This window comes from Pygocentrus nattereri, chromosome 1, assembly GCF_015220715.1.
Source record: "Pygocentrus nattereri isolate fPygNat1 chromosome 1, fPygNat1.pri, whole genome shotgun sequence".
NCBI classification, from domain to species: Eukaryota; Metazoa; Chordata; class Actinopteri; order Characiformes; family Serrasalmidae; genus Pygocentrus; species Pygocentrus nattereri.
This window is the reverse complement of record NC_051211.1, coordinates 27,348,337-27,364,869: the sequence shown is the minus strand read 5'-3', so window position 1 is coordinate 27,364,869 and position 16,533 is coordinate 27,348,337. Positions and strand designations below refer to the sequence as shown.

The 16,533-nt window shown below is 43.2% G+C and overlaps 1 protein-coding gene across 3 annotated transcripts in view; it reads left to right on the top strand.

Annotated features, from left to right (window-relative positions):
• Window positions 1-2,876: 2,876 nt before the first annotated feature.
• Window positions 2,877-16,533, top strand: part of osbpl8 (oxysterol binding protein-like 8) — a 66,392-nt gene continuing 52,735 nt past the window's right edge. Inside the window, exon 1 of one of the 3 annotated variants that reach the window (XM_017682117.2) lies at window positions 2,877-3,331. The gene's annotated coding sequence lies outside the window, so the exon portion shown is untranslated. The remainder of the gene's footprint in view (window positions 3,332-16,533) is intronic. The other 2 variants (XM_017682116.2, XM_037540090.1) reach the window with 2 other exon arrangements.

Genomic DNA, 16,533 nt, shown 5'->3' with positions numbered 1-16,533 from the left:
TGTTGGTCTATCACATAAAATCCCAATAAAATACATTTAGGTTTGTGGGTGTAACGTAAAAAAATGTGGAAAAGTTCAAGGGGTATGAACACTTTCTCAAGGCTCTGTAAATAAGGTAATCTATATCATTTCAGCCCCTTTTACCCTGTTCTTCAATGGTCAGGACCCCCACAGAGCAGGCATTATTTGGGCACTGCAATGCACTGCAATAATCCCGATGCAGTGGTAGCATCTTAGTGTGTGTTGCGCTGGTATGGGTGGATCAGACGCAGCAGTACTGCTGGAGTTTTAAAGACTGCTGGACTGAAAACAGTCCACCAAACAAAATATATCCAGTTAACAGCATCCTGTGGGCAGTGTCTAACCACTGATGCAGGACAGGACAGGTGAGCCAGGTTCGGTAAGGAGTCACAAGCCAAATGTTAAAAAGAGACATTTTGTCCTTTCAACATAAATCAAACCACCTTGGGAGCCACAACATTCAACACCCAGTTTGTCTCAGTATGTGATACCGTTCTAGTATAAGTTAGGTTAAAAATATAAACGAAAACGTGGACTCACTTTGCTCTGCTTTAAGTTTTAGCTCAGCTAACCTATAGCCGCTTTTCTCCCATCTTCACCAGAAAACTTTTCCTCTAAAGCAGAGCAGCTTACTGTAAATGTCTCTCAACGTTCGACTGTTTTATGAGGCTGAAGTTGCTTCTTCTTGAAGTCGCTCCAGCTTCTTGTTCAAATTTTCCCGTCCCACCTTAAAGTCTGACTTAGGCACTAAATGTAAATATGGCACCATTTAAGGTGGCACGGAAAAATTTGAAAGCGAAGCGACTCCATCTTTACAACTTTTTAGTGTTTGACAGTCTCTCGTTGCAGATTTAACTTGCCAGGAAACCAACTAAGGTGCTTATGAATGTGAATAATGCATTGTTGCTAGGTGACCTACAGTCTGAGTCTCAGTCGTTGCAAAACAGGACTTTCACGCTATGCTGCACACGTCTCGCAGATATTTTACTGACACAGCGATCCCCCCACTCTCTACAACGAGACCAAAACCTAAGCTATAAAATCACTTAAGAAAACGGGCAGGACAATTCATGAAGCATGTCAATTCCTGACTGATTTATAAGCTTTAGCTTCTGTCTATATGCTTTTGGTGCTTATAGTTTGCAGAGACATCATGGCATCATTACCATACATACATGGCATCAGTCCCTGATTACTCATCATATCACCTCATTGATTGTCAGTAACAAATATGCAATCACATCACTTTACTGACAATCAATAACTGATTTTTGACTGAATCATTACAGTAACTGAGCACACAATGAACTGTGCGGTGGGATGAGGTGCTGTAAAGTCGAGACTGTTGACTGTCCAACTTTCAACTACAAATCATTTTAATTTAGTTAATGACTCATGAAAAAATGTAGTTAATGACTCATGAAACATCGTCTTCATCTCAGAAACTCAGATCCAGCTCAGCGTGTCTGTGTCAGGAGTCTACACCGGACTGGAGGCTGATGTACAGCTGATAATCGAGGATAAGCGGATCAAACTGCAGTTACATGCAGTGATCGCTATGCATCATCAATGTAATACCAGTTTGCGCCACATGATGTCGCCTGAATACCTACAAATATTGCCATTCCCGATGAAAAACCTTTAAAGCTTATTATTTAGCCTGGTTTCTTTCTATAAGACGTTTGTTGTAGAAATCTGCTTACAGCTGTGCTGCTGTATCTGATCTTCACATCAAAAGGTTTCCTTCACAAAATACTGAAGAAGTGAGGTTACAGTAAGTTTCTGCATGTTCTGGTGTTTTTGCTCTTCCTCAGTGCTCAGATTCTCTATATCTATATTTTATATATGTCTCTCTCTCTTTACATATATATATATATATATATATATATATATATATATATATATATATATATATATATATACACACAGAGAGACACACACACACACCCCGGCCACTTTATTAGGTAAAGTGTTCAGTTTTTAGAAGAATTAAGGCAGTTCTGAAGACAAAAGGGGTTCCAACCTTTTACTAGCAAGGTGTACCTAATAAAGTGGCCGGTGTGTGTGTGTGTGTGTGTGTGTGCGTGTGTATATATATATATATATATATATATATATATATATATATATATATATATTTACATATATTCAGTTTAATTCCAGGTGGTAGGGTTACTCATTAGGTTTGAATCTCAACAAGTCCCAACAGTGTCCTCCTCCTACAGGGAGAAACCTCTAAATCAGGGGTCTCCATTCGCAAAGTGGGGCGTAGCTGCAGCTTTTCATTCCAACAAAGAGCTCCACTCATCAACAGTGTAAAGACTGATCAACTGATTAGTTAGATGAATCAGGTGATGTCCAGCTGGATTATAAAAGCCTCAGGCCCTTCGCGCAGGAGACTGAGCTTGCCTGATCTGAGGGGTCCTGCTCTGAAACTCCCCCTCAGGAAGCGGACGGTTTTTTTTCCTTGCAGTCTCTGAGCAGCTTCCATTCTGGGACAGGATAAATATTTATTTTTAAACATGCAAAAACTTTTTATACTCTCTCCTGTATTTATTCATGCTTCTAAAGCAGCTCAAATTAATTCAGGATTTGTTTAGTGTGTCGGAGCAAGGATGTCCCCGAAACGTGCAAAAACGGACTTACAAAGACGAAGAAGAAACGTCCTAATAAAACCCGAACAAAGGACACAAATTCGCCGGTTTCGGATCCGAACGGAACCGCTGCTCCATTTAGTTAAAGGAAACTCGAGAAAGGAGCCGACAAATAAAAAGCCTTTGGTTTTGTCGCGTTCGGCGTGTTTTCTGTCGATAGGACTTTTATTTTGAAAGCCCTGCCATCTTGGGAGAGTTGCAGTGGAAACGCTTCTGTTTTCATGCTGCTCTGAGGATGGTTCGCCTTGGTCTGCGACCTGTCCGCAAACGCTCGTTAACGTCCGCCAGCGTTTGTGAGAGGTGGTCGGTGTTGATGTAATTGGCTGGGAGGTGGTCGCGGGTGTGTGTTTTGTGTCCGGGTGGTGAAGGAGCGCATATTTAGGCTTTCGCTCGTTTTTTTGGAGTTCAGATGAAACCATCTTCAGATTCACCTTCACTTCTTAACATCTGGCTGAACAGCTGTCCGGAGCTTTAACTTTCTACTCGCCCACAGCCTTCATCGCTATCCTCATCATCGTTATCGTCTGAGCAGTGTGGGTCCTCCTACTACAGCCTGAAAATTCACTTTCACTCCGGAGGAGGAGGAGGAGGAGGAGGAGGAGGAAGATCCGCTGCTGCCTTTTCTGAGGATTAAACACTTCAGATCATCTAATCAGGTTCGTGTTAAAACGCGTCAGTCTCAGACTCTCCAGCTCACACTCCCGTCATACAGATGTGGCGAGGAACTCACGCCACAGTGAAAAGCACCCACACGCAGATTAACGTGCCAGAATGAATTACAGAGCATATGTTGCAGTGTTTTCACCTCCCTTGTCCTCTTTGTGCGTTTTAAAAACGAAATGCTGGCTTCAGGTCAGAATTGAGTGCAGTCTATCTTGACACACTCATTAGCCACTTTATTAGGTGCATCAGTCAAAGGTTGGACCCCCTTTTGCCTTCAGAACTGCCTTAATTCTTCGTGCCACACTTTCAACAAGGTGTTAGGAACGTTCCTCAGAGATTTTGGTGGTTATTTGAGTTCCTGTTGCCTTTCTATCATCTGGAACCAGTCTGCCCATTCTCCTCTGACCTCTCACATCAACAAGGCATTTTCGTCCACACAACTGACCGCTCACTGGATATTTCCTCTTTTTCGGACCGTTCTCTGTAAACCCTAGAGATGGTTGTGCGTGAAAATCCCAGTAGATCAGTAGTTTCTGAAATACTCAGACCAGCCCGTCTGGCACCAACAACCACACCACATTCAAAGTCACTTAAATCACCTTTCTTCCCCCCATTCTGATGCTCGGTTTGCACTTCAGCAAGTTGTCTAGACCACCTCTACATGCGTAAATGCATTGAGTTGTGGCCGTGTGATTGGCTGATTAGCTATTTGTGTTAACAAACAACTGTACCTAATAAAGTGGCTGAGTGTATAACGATAGTGGGGGCACAGCTATTCTTTCTACCGTGCAGTTCTTCCAACAATGTTAAGTCAGTGTGACGACTCTGTTACTTTTCATTTTGGGACATTTCCCATGTTACTGCTTTAAACGCAGTCTCTGCACCGCGTTTCACTGTTTTGGTTGTGTTTCGATGAGTCTGACGTACGTTGTATTGTAGTCACATGTAGAAAAGTAAAGGCGTGTGCCAAATAAGTCATAGCTTTGTTTTCACTGTTGTGGACACATTTCAGTGAAATCAATTTAAAGTTCTGCATAGACGAAAATGATGCCTTCATTTAATTTCAAGGGGCATTGTACTCGGTTCTGACACTAATTGAGCATTTTACTTTTATAAGGCAAATCCTCATGTGGTGTTTTTCGGTAAAGAGGTCAAGCCACGTTTTTTTTTTTTTTTTTTCTCTCCTTTTGTATATTTTCCGTGGCTCTATGGAAAAGTAATGTCATGTGTGCAATGTATTTCTCATTTTTCCACTGTAGATTCCTTTCAGTGTGGCATGAATTCCTCTCCATATACAGCAGCTCCAGAAATATCTAGTGAATGCTGATTCAGGGTGAGCTGAGTTACACACAGTGAGGGACCAAGGTCTGACAAGGCACCTGGGCACAACATCTTATGAGGAACCTGAAACTCTAACACTAGGTCTATAAGTCAGTCAGTCTATATGTAAATGAAGATTTGATAAACGAGATTTAACAGCAGTGCACACTCCTGTTTATGTACACTGTGAGCAACGCAACTTTTTCTTTTGTTTTGGTAATAAAATTGGCTGTAGTAATTGTGCTGTGGATTTGTACCAGTTCGTGTTTTTTGGGTTGGATTTGTGCGTCTAAAGACAAATGACAGTTAGGAATTCTTCTCTTTTACTGTGCCAAAGGCAAAAACAGAAGTACAGGCGTCAAAGGGAGAATGCTAACACTGCTATCACACACCATCTAAACATCCTCTTGTCCTATTCTAATGACTGCTGGTGATATAAAACTCGAGGTGCCTGAGAACTGGAAACTTTTTTTTAATGTGCGTGCGTGTGTGTGTGTGTGTGTGTGTGTGTGTGTGTGTGTGTGTGTGTATATATATATATATATATACACACACACACACACATTCATACATACATATATAGTGTGTGTATATGTGTGTGTGTATTTATATTTGTTATTATATCTCCGAAATAACAACTTTACAGGAGAAGGAAAAAACTTCCCTTACTTTTAACGTAAGTCAATGGAGCCAGACTTTTTTCCGAGTTATTTTGGGGTGTTTCTTTTGTCCATTCATCATGGAATTTACAATGTAAAGGGTGCCAGGTATTTTCAAATTATGTCACAAACAAAATGGAGATACAAGGATTTGTCCCGACAAGAGGGATGATATATATGTATATATGTTCATGTGGGGGAAAAAAAATTGTGATTTTGAGTGAGATTTTAGTGATTTAGGGGGGGAATTCCATCATTTTTTCTAAATGTCTGCATAATGAAATCTGTGAGATGTAAACAAAGTTATTCTGAGTGGTTTAATGTGAAACACTCAAAAAACTTGCCAAGTCAGTATTCTTCACGTGATAGGAATCAGACATCTTAAGAGTTTTGGCCTGGGGGAGGGGCTCGCCAGCGAGCGTCTGGTGGCCAGGCATTTACTCATGGTGCCCGGCCGGGCCCAGCCCGAAGGGGTTATGTGAGTCCCCCCTCCCATCGACCCACCACCAATGGGAAGTGCAGTAGCAGGGGTTCAGCACTTTGTGGATCGGGCAGTGTCCGATGGCGTGGGCCGTGGCGTTCTGATCCTCGGTTGCTGAAACTGGCTTTTGGAACTTGGAATGTTACCTCACTGGCGGGAAGGAGCCTGAGTTGGTGCGCGAGGTTGAGAGATATCAGCCAGATATAGTTGGGCTCACCTCAACACACAGCTTGGGCTCTGGGTCCAAACTCCTTTAGAGGGGCTGGACTTTATTCTCTTCTGGAGTTGTCCATGGTGAGAGGCGGCGGGCAGGCGTGGGCTTTCTCATAGCCCCTCGACTCGGTGCCTGTATGTTGGGGTTTTCTCCGGTGGATGAGAGGGTAGCTTCCCTACGCCTTCAGGTTGGGGAACGGGTCCTGACTGCTGTCTGTGCTTATGCACCGAACAGCAGTTCAGAATACCCAGCCTTCATGGAGTCCTTGGGAAGGATGCTTGAAAGTGCTCCTCCTGGAGACTCTATTGTCCTACTGGGGGACTTCAACGCTCACGTGGGCAATGACAGTGTGACCTTGAGGGGTGTGATTGGGAGGAATGGCCTCTCTGATCTGAACCCGAGTGGTGTTCAGTTTTTGGACTTCTGTGCAAACCACAGTTTGTCCATCACGAACACCATGTTTGAACACAAGGATGTCCATAAGTGCACATGGCACCAAGACACCCTAGGCCGCAGTTCAATGATTGACTTTGTAGTCGTGTCATCGGACTTGCAGCCATGTGTTTTGGACACTCGGGTAAAGAGAGGAGCTGAGCTGTCAACTGATCACCACCTGTTGGTGAGTTGGATCAGGTGGTGGGGGAAGATGCCAGTAAGACCAGGCAAACCCAAACGTATAGTGAGGGTTTGCTGGGAACGTCTGGCAGAAGAACCTGTCAGATTGATCTTCAACTCACACCTCCATCAGAACTTTGACCAGATATCGGGGGAGGTGGGGGACATTGACTCAGAATGGGCCATGTTCCGCTTCTCCACTGTTGAAGCGGCTGACTGTAGCTGTGGCCGCAAGGTAGTTGGTGCCTGTCGGGGCGGTAATCCTCGAACCCGGTGGTGGACACCCCAGGTGAGAGATGCCGTCAAGCTGAAGAAGGAGTCCTACCGGGTATGGTTGGCCTGTGGGACACCAGAGGCAGCTGACAGGTATCGACAGGCCAATCGATCTGCGGCTTCAGTCGTCGCCAAGGCAAAAACCCGGGTGTGGGAGGAGTTTGGTGAGGACTTGGAAAGTGACTAAGTCGGCTCCAGAAAGATTCTGGCAAACCGTCAGGCGACTCATAAGGGGAAAGCAGTGTGCTGTATATAGTGGAGATGGTATGCTGCTGACTTTGACTGAAGACGTCATTGGGCGGTGGAAGGAATACTTTGAGGATCTTCTCAATCCCACCGACACGTTCTCCAGTGAGGAGGCAGAGTCTGGAGACACAGGAATAGGCTCGTCCGTTGCTGAGGCCGAAGTCATTAAGGTAGTTAAAAAGCTCCTTGGTGGCAAGGCTCCAGGGGTGGATGAGATCCATCCCGATTTCCTCAAGGCTCTGGATGTTGTGGGGCTGACACGCCTTTTCAACATTGTGTGGACATCGTGGGCGGTGCCACTGGATTGGCAGACTGGGGTGGTGGTGCCTCTTTTTAAAAAAGGGGACCGGAGGGTGTGTCCCTGCTAAGGTCTATGCATGGGTACTGGAGAAGAGAGTCCGGCTTATAGTCGAACCTCGGATTTAGGAGGAGCAGTGCGGGTTCTGCCCTGGTCGTGGAACACTGGACCAACTCTTCACCCTCTCCAGGATCCTAGAGGGCTCACGGGAGTTTGCCCAACCAGTCCACATGTGCTTTGTGGATCTGGAGAAGGCATTCGACTGTGTTCCCCGGGGTATTCTGTGGGAGGTGCTTCGGGAGTACGCGGTACGTGGCTCTTTGCTACGAGCCATTCAGGCCCTGTACAACCAAAGCTGGAGTTTGGTTCGCATGGCTGGCACTAAGTCAGACTCGTTCCCAGTGAAAGTTGGACTCTGTCAGGGCTGCCCTTTGTCACCGATTCTATTCATAATTTTTATGGATAGAATTTCTAGGTGCAGTCAGGGGACGGAGGGTGTCGGGTTGGTGACCTCAAGGTCACATCACTGCTGTTTGCAGATGATGTGGTCCTTTTGGGGACATCAGGCCGTGAACTTCAGCTTTCGCTGGATCGGTTTGCAGCGGAGTGTGAAGCGGCCGGGATGAGAATCAGTACCTCTAAATCCGAGACCATGGTTCTCAGGCGGAAAAGGGTGGAGAGCCCTCTCTGGGTCGAGGATAAGCTCTTGAATCAAGTGGAGGAGTTTAAGTATCTCGGGGTCTTGTTCACGAGTGATGGTACAAGGGAGCGGGAGATTGACGGGCGCATTGGTGCTGGGTCAGCAGTGATGCGGGCTCTTTACCGGTCTGTTGTGGTAAAGAAAGAGCTGAGCCACAAGGCAAAGCTCTCGATTTACCGGTCAATCTACGTTCCCACCATCACCTATGGTCATGAGCTTAGGGTAATGACCGGAAGAATAAGATCGCGAATACAAGCGGCCGAAATGAGTTTCCTCCGCTGGGTGTCTGGACTCTCCCTTAGAGATAGGGTGAGAAGATCGGTCATCTGGGAGGGACTCGGAGTAGAGCCGCTGCTTCTTTACGTCGAGAGGAGCCAGTTGAGGTGGTTCGGGCATCTGGTTAGGATGCCTCCTGGACGCCTCCCTCATGAGGTCTCACAGGCAAGTCCACCAGGGAGGAGACCCCGGGGAAGACCCAGGACACGCTGGCGTGACTATATTGCCCCACTAGCCTGGGAGCGCCTCGGAATCCCCCCTGGAGAGCTAGTGGAAGTGGCTGGGGAAAGGGAGGTCTGGGCCTCATTGCTTAGGATGCTGCCCCCGCGACCCGAACCCCGGAGAAGCAGATGATGATGGATGGATGGATCTTAAGAGTTTAATGCCTCTTAGTGCTCCTTTAGAGGTGTTACATGAAATTGTTATAAATACGCTGCCTGATGCCTGAGACATTGTTTTCTCATAGTTCTGAGATGAAGTTCTGTGCTAAAAATGTTTTTTTTTCTCAAACCTGTTCATGGTGGAGAGGTGCACACAGGGCGATGTAAAAAAAAAAAAAAAAAAAAAAAAAAAAAAAAAAGAGTCCCCAAAAGCCATATTCTTCCAGATTTACTACCATTTTATTATTAGCAACATGTCATAGAAAAACTCAAAAGTAGGTTTCGATAGTAAATGAGTTGGCTTTATCTGCCTTGTAGGCATCACAACCTTTGGTTCCTATCATCACTACTGTGAAGAGATCAGTGTCTGTAATTTTCTCTACAACAATTTCACATCAAACCAGTCCTAATGTCTTTGTTTACATCTCAAACAGTGAATTTTTATATGTTTTGTTTTTATAAAACAGAAAACCGTTCTATATGGGCTCAATTCTCCTTTAATCTGTTTACCTGTTAAACTAACATTGAGCTGCTGTATTTCCTAAATCTATTCCATTTGCCTTTAAAACATCACCATGTAAAACACACTGTGTAGGTGTGTGTGGGGGGGGGGGGGGTTGTGATCCAGATGTAGCTGAATGCGTCACTCTTCACTCAACATCTGTAAATCTCTGTCCATATTGTATTCATATTTTATCGCACTGTCCATGTATGCATGTGTCTGATGTAGAGACTGAGAGGCCAGTGCCGGGCATCAGATTTCCACTCTCGCTGACCACTCAGAACAGTCAGAAACATGAGCCTACCTTCAGTAAACCCATACTGAACAAACAATCACAAAGTCATAGGATGAGTAATATAATGTTTCAGTGCAGTTAGTAGTGAGCTGATTTATTAATAACAATGAGAATATAGAAATGATGCAAACACCTGCTGCAGTTTGGGTGCTTTATTGGGTGCTTGCACAAGCTTGCACAAACTTGGAGTTTGAGGACAATAGTTGCATTTGCCTGTCAAATGCTGTTTCCATTGGCCTGTTGTCTGATTGGGCAGTGGGTTGGCCAGACCAACAAATGAGGCATATTTGTTGCTGTGATTGTTGTATTGCTGTCATTGCAGGTTGGATTGATGCTGTTGCATTACATTGTGATTACATTGTCCTCTGTTTGTTACACAGTCCTCTCCATGTTTATTTCGCTGTCCACTGTGCTTTTTATGCTGCCCTGTGCACGTTTACTATGCTGATTAATGATTATTTCAGTTTTCTGAGTGATTAGTTTGCTGTTCTCTAAATGTTTATTTTGCTGTCCTCCTATTGATAATTTTGCTATCCTTATGTTTTTTTATGTTTATTTATCTTCATTGTTTCATTTCGTGTTTATAACACTGTCCTCCGAGTTTCTGTTTTTCTGTCCTCTGTTGTTTGCTATGCTGACCCTGAAGTGTTTATTACCCTTTCTTCTGTTTATTAATTGTCTTTGTTTATTTATTGCGCTGTTATTTGTGCATTTACTGTGCTGTCCCTTCTGTATTTATTATACTGTTATCTCTATTTCTTTAACACTGTCATCCTCAGTGCATTTATTACTCTGTCCTCTGTTGTTTGTTACACTGTCTTATGTTTATTATGCAGTCTTTTGTGTGTTTATTGTGCTGTCCTTTGTGTATTTATCACACTGTCCTCTCTATGTATAACACTGTCCTCAGGGTGTTTACTATGTTGTCTTCTGTGTATTTATTATACTGTCTTGGGTTGGTTGGTGCTTGGTGGTATCATTGCGCTGTCCTGTGTAGTTGCTGACACTGTGTGACTCACTGTCCATAAACACAGACTAAATTACATCACATAGCTAAAAACAGTAGCAGCTGTCTTGAAGGCTGATTTTTTTTTTTTTTTTTTTTTTTTCATGTTTACAACTAACTGTGTGTTATGGATGATGATGATGATGATGATGATGATGATGATGATGACAATTATGATAAAGGTGGTAATGATGTAGTTAATAATGGTGGTGATACTGATGGTAAAGCTGGTGATGTTAGTGATGACTGGTAATGGTGACAGTGATATGGTAATGTGATAGCAACGATGAAGATGATGATGTTGATTACGATGGTGGTTGATAAGTTACCGTTGTTGATGGTGATAGTCATGACAGCAGTGATGATAGAGACGGTGATATCAGTGGTGATGGAGATGGTTGATGACAGTTTCTGATGTTGATGGTGATAGTGATGACAGCAGTGATAACGGTGATGGTGATGATGATCGATGACATTGAAATTATGGTTATGGTAATAATGAGGGTTATCCGGTTTCCTCCCACAGTCCAAAGATATTCAGTCAGGCCAATTGGACATGCTACATTGCCCCTGTGTGTGAGTGTGGGTGTGAATGTGTATGTCTGTCTGTCTGCCTTGCGATGGACTAGCAACCTGTCCAGGGTGTATCCTGCCTTCCGCCCGATGACCGCTGGGATAGGCTCCAGCACCCCTCCCACGAGGGAGAAGCGGCTTAGTGTGTGTGTGTGTGTGTGTGTGTGTGTGTGTGTGTGTATGAGGGTGGTGGTGATAAAGATAACATTGTTGATGATGCTAATTATCCACTTTGATATTCTATATATAGGTTATATATAAAGCTTGGATACAGGAAATCTTGTTTTTTTTCTATAATCTAGACCGATTTAATATTAATATGAACAGTACATTTATTTTTCACTTTCTGTTTTATTAAACTTACCTGCCTAAAAATTTAATCTCATCAGATTGCGGGTGGCGGAATGGGAGCGTAGGTATAAGGATTTATGCATGCTGTACATGGACAAAAGAGATTGTGTCACATGATAAAAAAAAAACAAGACATCAGAGCATCAGATAATTGTTGAGGGATTAGAGTTTCATTTCTGTGTCCTTGTGGAAAAAAAAAACATTGAAGTTGCCACATCTATACACTAATTTACTTAAATATGCATACAGATCCTGCTCTATTTCATCTTGCATATAATGCTGTATCATCAGAGACTCTATCTGCTCATTGCAGAACACAATTTGGCTCTGTTCTCTTTCACTCTCTGACTGCGTTTTATTGTGTAGAACTACGTGTAAGAGACTGTTTAGCTATTTGCATATCAAATAAAATAAAAAAAAAAACATTTTCCATTCTTACTTCTTATGGGATTTTAGCTACTCAACAGTTCGGGGTCTCCTTTCTCGTATTTTTTAATGTGCCAAACAGGTCTGGACTGCAGGCAGGCTAGTTTAGCACCCGGACTCTTTTAATATGGGAATGTGCAGAATGTTGTTTGGTGTTGTCGGTGAAATAATCAAGGCCCCTGAAAAGACTTTAGTGCAATTTAGAACTTAGTGCTGTAACGCACAGAGCTTTAGGTTAGCGCTCAGCACTGTAGTTTAGTGCTCAGCATCGTAATGTAATTTAGCACTTAGTGCTGTAACATAGTTTAATGCTCAGCAGTGTAGTTATTTAACCTTTGGCACCAATGTAATTCAGCACTCAGTTAAATTATGTAGTGTAGCACTATAAAGTAATGTCAATAAATGTAATGAGTAATGAATGCCCGCTAACACACAGCTCCACAGAGTCCTAATCTTCTAACACTTTCTGCTTTTTCCCTAAATTCAAAATCGCCTTTTGTTTTAATCCTCAGTAAATCCAAATTCACTATGTCTCTGATCATAGTTTGCCCTTCATGAAATGCTGAATGTCAGATGAAGGAGTGTGTGTGTGTGTGTGTGTGTGTGTGTGTGTGTGTGTGTGTGTGTGTGTGTGTGTGTGTGTGTGTTTCGGTATGCGTCTCTATGGCCTTTGCTGTGGGCTGCTGTGGTTTTGTGACCTTTAGTTGGCATGACGACGAGCCGTTATCTAGAGCTTTCTGCAATTGCCTCATACTGAGTCTGCAATGTGCAAACAGCCGTAAAGTCCCAGACACACTTTCGTTTGCCAGCAAATTTTCACAAGCAAAATTGCATTTATTTAAATGGAAATCACTTTGATGAGCGAATTTGCACTGCAGGTGAATTAAAGTGAATTAAGTTTGCAACAACGTCAAATTCACCTGTGTAGGTGTAGCCCTTCAAACGCTGAACCTCCAAACGGGAGAAAAGACCAATTTAAGCGATGCCTAAGCAGGAACATTTGAACTTTTCTTCTATGCTGACTTGTGGTTTTGCTGTTTTGTTTGCCAGCTTGCTAACTGCAGTGTTGTCTCCATGACTAACTGCAGCTGCACGTAAGTCAACTCAATGGCACAAACCACGCTAGTTATCTAAAACTTTTTGTTACAGATCATTGTGTGGCATTAATCTGTGGTGAATATATAGTTTTCTGATATGACCCCATTTCCAAAAAAGTTGGGACACTGCAAAATGTAAATAAAATCTAAATATATGCCTATTTTGAATTTGATGCCAGCAACACCTTCCAAAAAGTTGGGATGGGGCAACAAAAGGCTGGTAAAGTTGTGTAATGCTAAAAAACATGTGCTATAATGTGTTGTTGGCATCAAATTCAAAATGGCCGTATATTTTGCAAAAAATAATATAAATGTATCAGTTTCAACATTTGATGTGTTGTCTTTGAAAATATGGGTTATGTGATTTGCACATCATTGCATTCTATTTTTATTTATTTATTTATTTTTTTGTTACACAGTGTCCGAACTTTTTTGGAAATATGTTTACTTTTATGTGTTTACTGTTTATGGTAGGCAAGTTAGCCAGCTTGCATACTGCTGGTAGCTCCATGGTTAACCACAGCTGTCAACAACAAGTCACCCTGCTGCAGCCAACCAGGCTAGTCATGTCACTGTGTTTCATCACCTCTTCTTTTACCAACACTCTGTAAGCGTTTGGGAACTGAATAGACCAATTGCTGTAGTTTTGAAAGTAAAATGTTCTCCATTCTTACTTCTTATGAGATTTCAGCTCCTCAACAGTTCGGGGTCTCCTTTCTCGTATTTTTTATTTTATAATGTGCCGAACAGGTCTGGACTGCAGGCAGGCCAGTTTAGCACCTGGACTCCGTGCTGTTCTAATATGTGAGGAATGAATGTGGTTTGGTGTTGTCTTGGTGAAATAATCAAGGCCTTCCTTGAAAAAGATTTTGTCTGTATGGCAGGATATGCTGCTCTAAAACCTGCATATATCATGCAGCATTTATCGTAAGTAGCCAACCAGGCTTACCTACAGTGTTTTGGTATGACTCAACGTGCAGCGCTGTTCTTCCACGGGTGTATACCTGTCTGATATAGCTCTGTTTGCTTTTATCTTGCTACTGTATTCAGTAAGCCATAAAATGGTGAACATTTATCCCTGCACCTTCTGTTTGGTTAGATAAACACAAATTAAATTGTAAGATAATAATCCCTGGAAAAATCATTCAGCATCAATAGTTTAAAAGTTTTTTTGCATGTTTATCTGTAGAACTCATTTTAAGGTCAAATTGCAGTTTTCAGGTGCTCAGTCTGTCAAACTATTATTATAATCAATTTTACACACCATGTATTAGACACAGTTACATTGTTTACTGAAAGTCCCAATCTGACATGGTCAGTTGGGAGGTAATTTCACATGGATGTGTGTGTGTGTGCACATGTATAAATACAGGACCATTTATTCTGTTAAACACTACAATTAAAACAAAAGCCAGTGCCTTGTTTATTTTTTGTTCAGTACAGATTATTTTCATGATTTTGTTCTGAAATTCCAGCTGTTTTGTGTGTGTGTGTGTGTGTGTGTGTGTGTGTGTGTGTGTGTGTGTGTGTGTGTGTGTGTGTATATAAACACACTCTGCTGAGATCTGCTGTAGTGAAATTGGGCCAGCGTTATTCAGATATGTTCTACACATTCAAATTATATTCAAATAGTTTTTTTTTTTGTCCTCCTGCTCAGAGACCAACTCAAGCGACTATCCTAGACCTTCACCTGGACTTGAGTGTTAGTAAAAGAACCTCTGTGACTCTCTTTCTCATGATGATGATGAAGCTAGTGGTCAACTAATAACCAGAGTTACACAGTACCTCCCTGTACCCCATATGTAATCTCAAACTAGCTTATATGTACAATGTAGATAAGAGTGTGTCGTACAGTGTCAGAAACATTAGCGAGTCCATTAGATATTGCTTAGCAACATTAAATGGCCAAACAAAGTTCTTCTTTTGGAATACACATGACATGCTGGCTGTACAGAGCTTGGACTGAGCTACACTGAATGCAGCAGTGCTCTAAACTGTGCCTTCACAGCAGCGTTACTGTGAGATTGGAAAGATTTCTAGGAAAAATAATCCAGGCCTTTTTTCTTGATAAACATAATAGAGTATAAGATTTTCTTTTATTTTCATGCCACCTGATTTGTATCATTGTTATCAACAGACGCTGTTGATGTTGTTTGTATTGTCTGTGTGTTCCATGTTCATTTTGAGTCAGCTTTGTTGTAATATACATTAACTGGAGTAATTTAACTGATTCAGATTTTACATCAGAAATGTTAGGGGAAGTCTTTAAATGTTATTTCAGTACTTTTAATGATTATTATAGTCCTTGATGATGCTTGAATGGCTGAATTGGATGAGATCCGCCCTGAGTTCCTCAAGGCTCTGGATGTTGTGGGGCTGTCTTGGCTGACACGCCTTTTCAACATTGCGTGGACATCGGGGGCGGTGCCACTGGATTGACAGACTGGGGTGGTGGTGCCTCTTTTTAAAAAAGGGGACCGGAGGGTGTGTTCCAACTACAGGGGAATCACACTCCTCAGCCTCCCTGGTAAGGTCTATGCAGGGGTACTGGAGAAGAGAGTCCGGCTTATAGTCGAACCTCGGATCCAGGAGGAGCAGTGCGGGTTCCGCCCTGGTCGTGGAACACTGGACCAACTCTTCACCCTCTCCAGGATTCTGGAGGGTTCATGGGAGTTTGCCCAACCAGTCCACATGTGCTTTGTGGATCTGGAGAAGGCATTTGACTGTGTTCCCCGGGGTATTCTGTGGGAGGTGCTTCGGGAGTACGGGGTACATGGCTCTTTGCTACGAGCCATTCAGGCCCTGTACAAACAAAGCTGGAGTTTGGTTCACATGGCTGGCACTAAGTCAGACTCGTTCCCAGTGAGAGTTGGACTCTGTCAGGGCTGCCCTTTGTCACCGATTCTATTCATAATTTTTATGGATAGAATTTCTAGGCGCAGTCAAGGGATGTAGGGTGTCCGGTTTGGTGACCTCAGGGTCACATCGCTGCTGTTTGCAGATGATGTGGTCCTTTTGGGGACATCAGGCCGCGAACTTCAGCTTTCGCTGGATCGGTTTGCAGCCGAGTGTGAAGCGGCTGGGATGAGAATCAGTACCTCTAAATCCGAGACCATGGTTCTCAGGCGGAAAAGGGTGGAGAGCCCTCTCTGGGTCGGGGATAGGCTCTTGCCTCAAGTGGAGGAGTTCAAGTATCTCGGGGTCTTGTTCACGAGTGATGGTACAAGGGAGCGGGAGATTGACAGGCGCATTGGTGCTGGGTCAGCAGTGATGCGGGCTCTTTACCGGTCTGTTGTGGTAAAGAAAGAGCTGAGCCATAAGGCAAGGCTCTCGATTTACCGGTCGATCTATGTTCCCACCCTCACCTATGGTCATGAGCTTTGGGTAATGACCGAAAGAATAAGATCGCGAATACAAGCGGCCGAAATGAGTTTCCTCCGCAGGGTGTCTGGACTCTCCCTTAGAGATAGGGTGAGAAGTTCA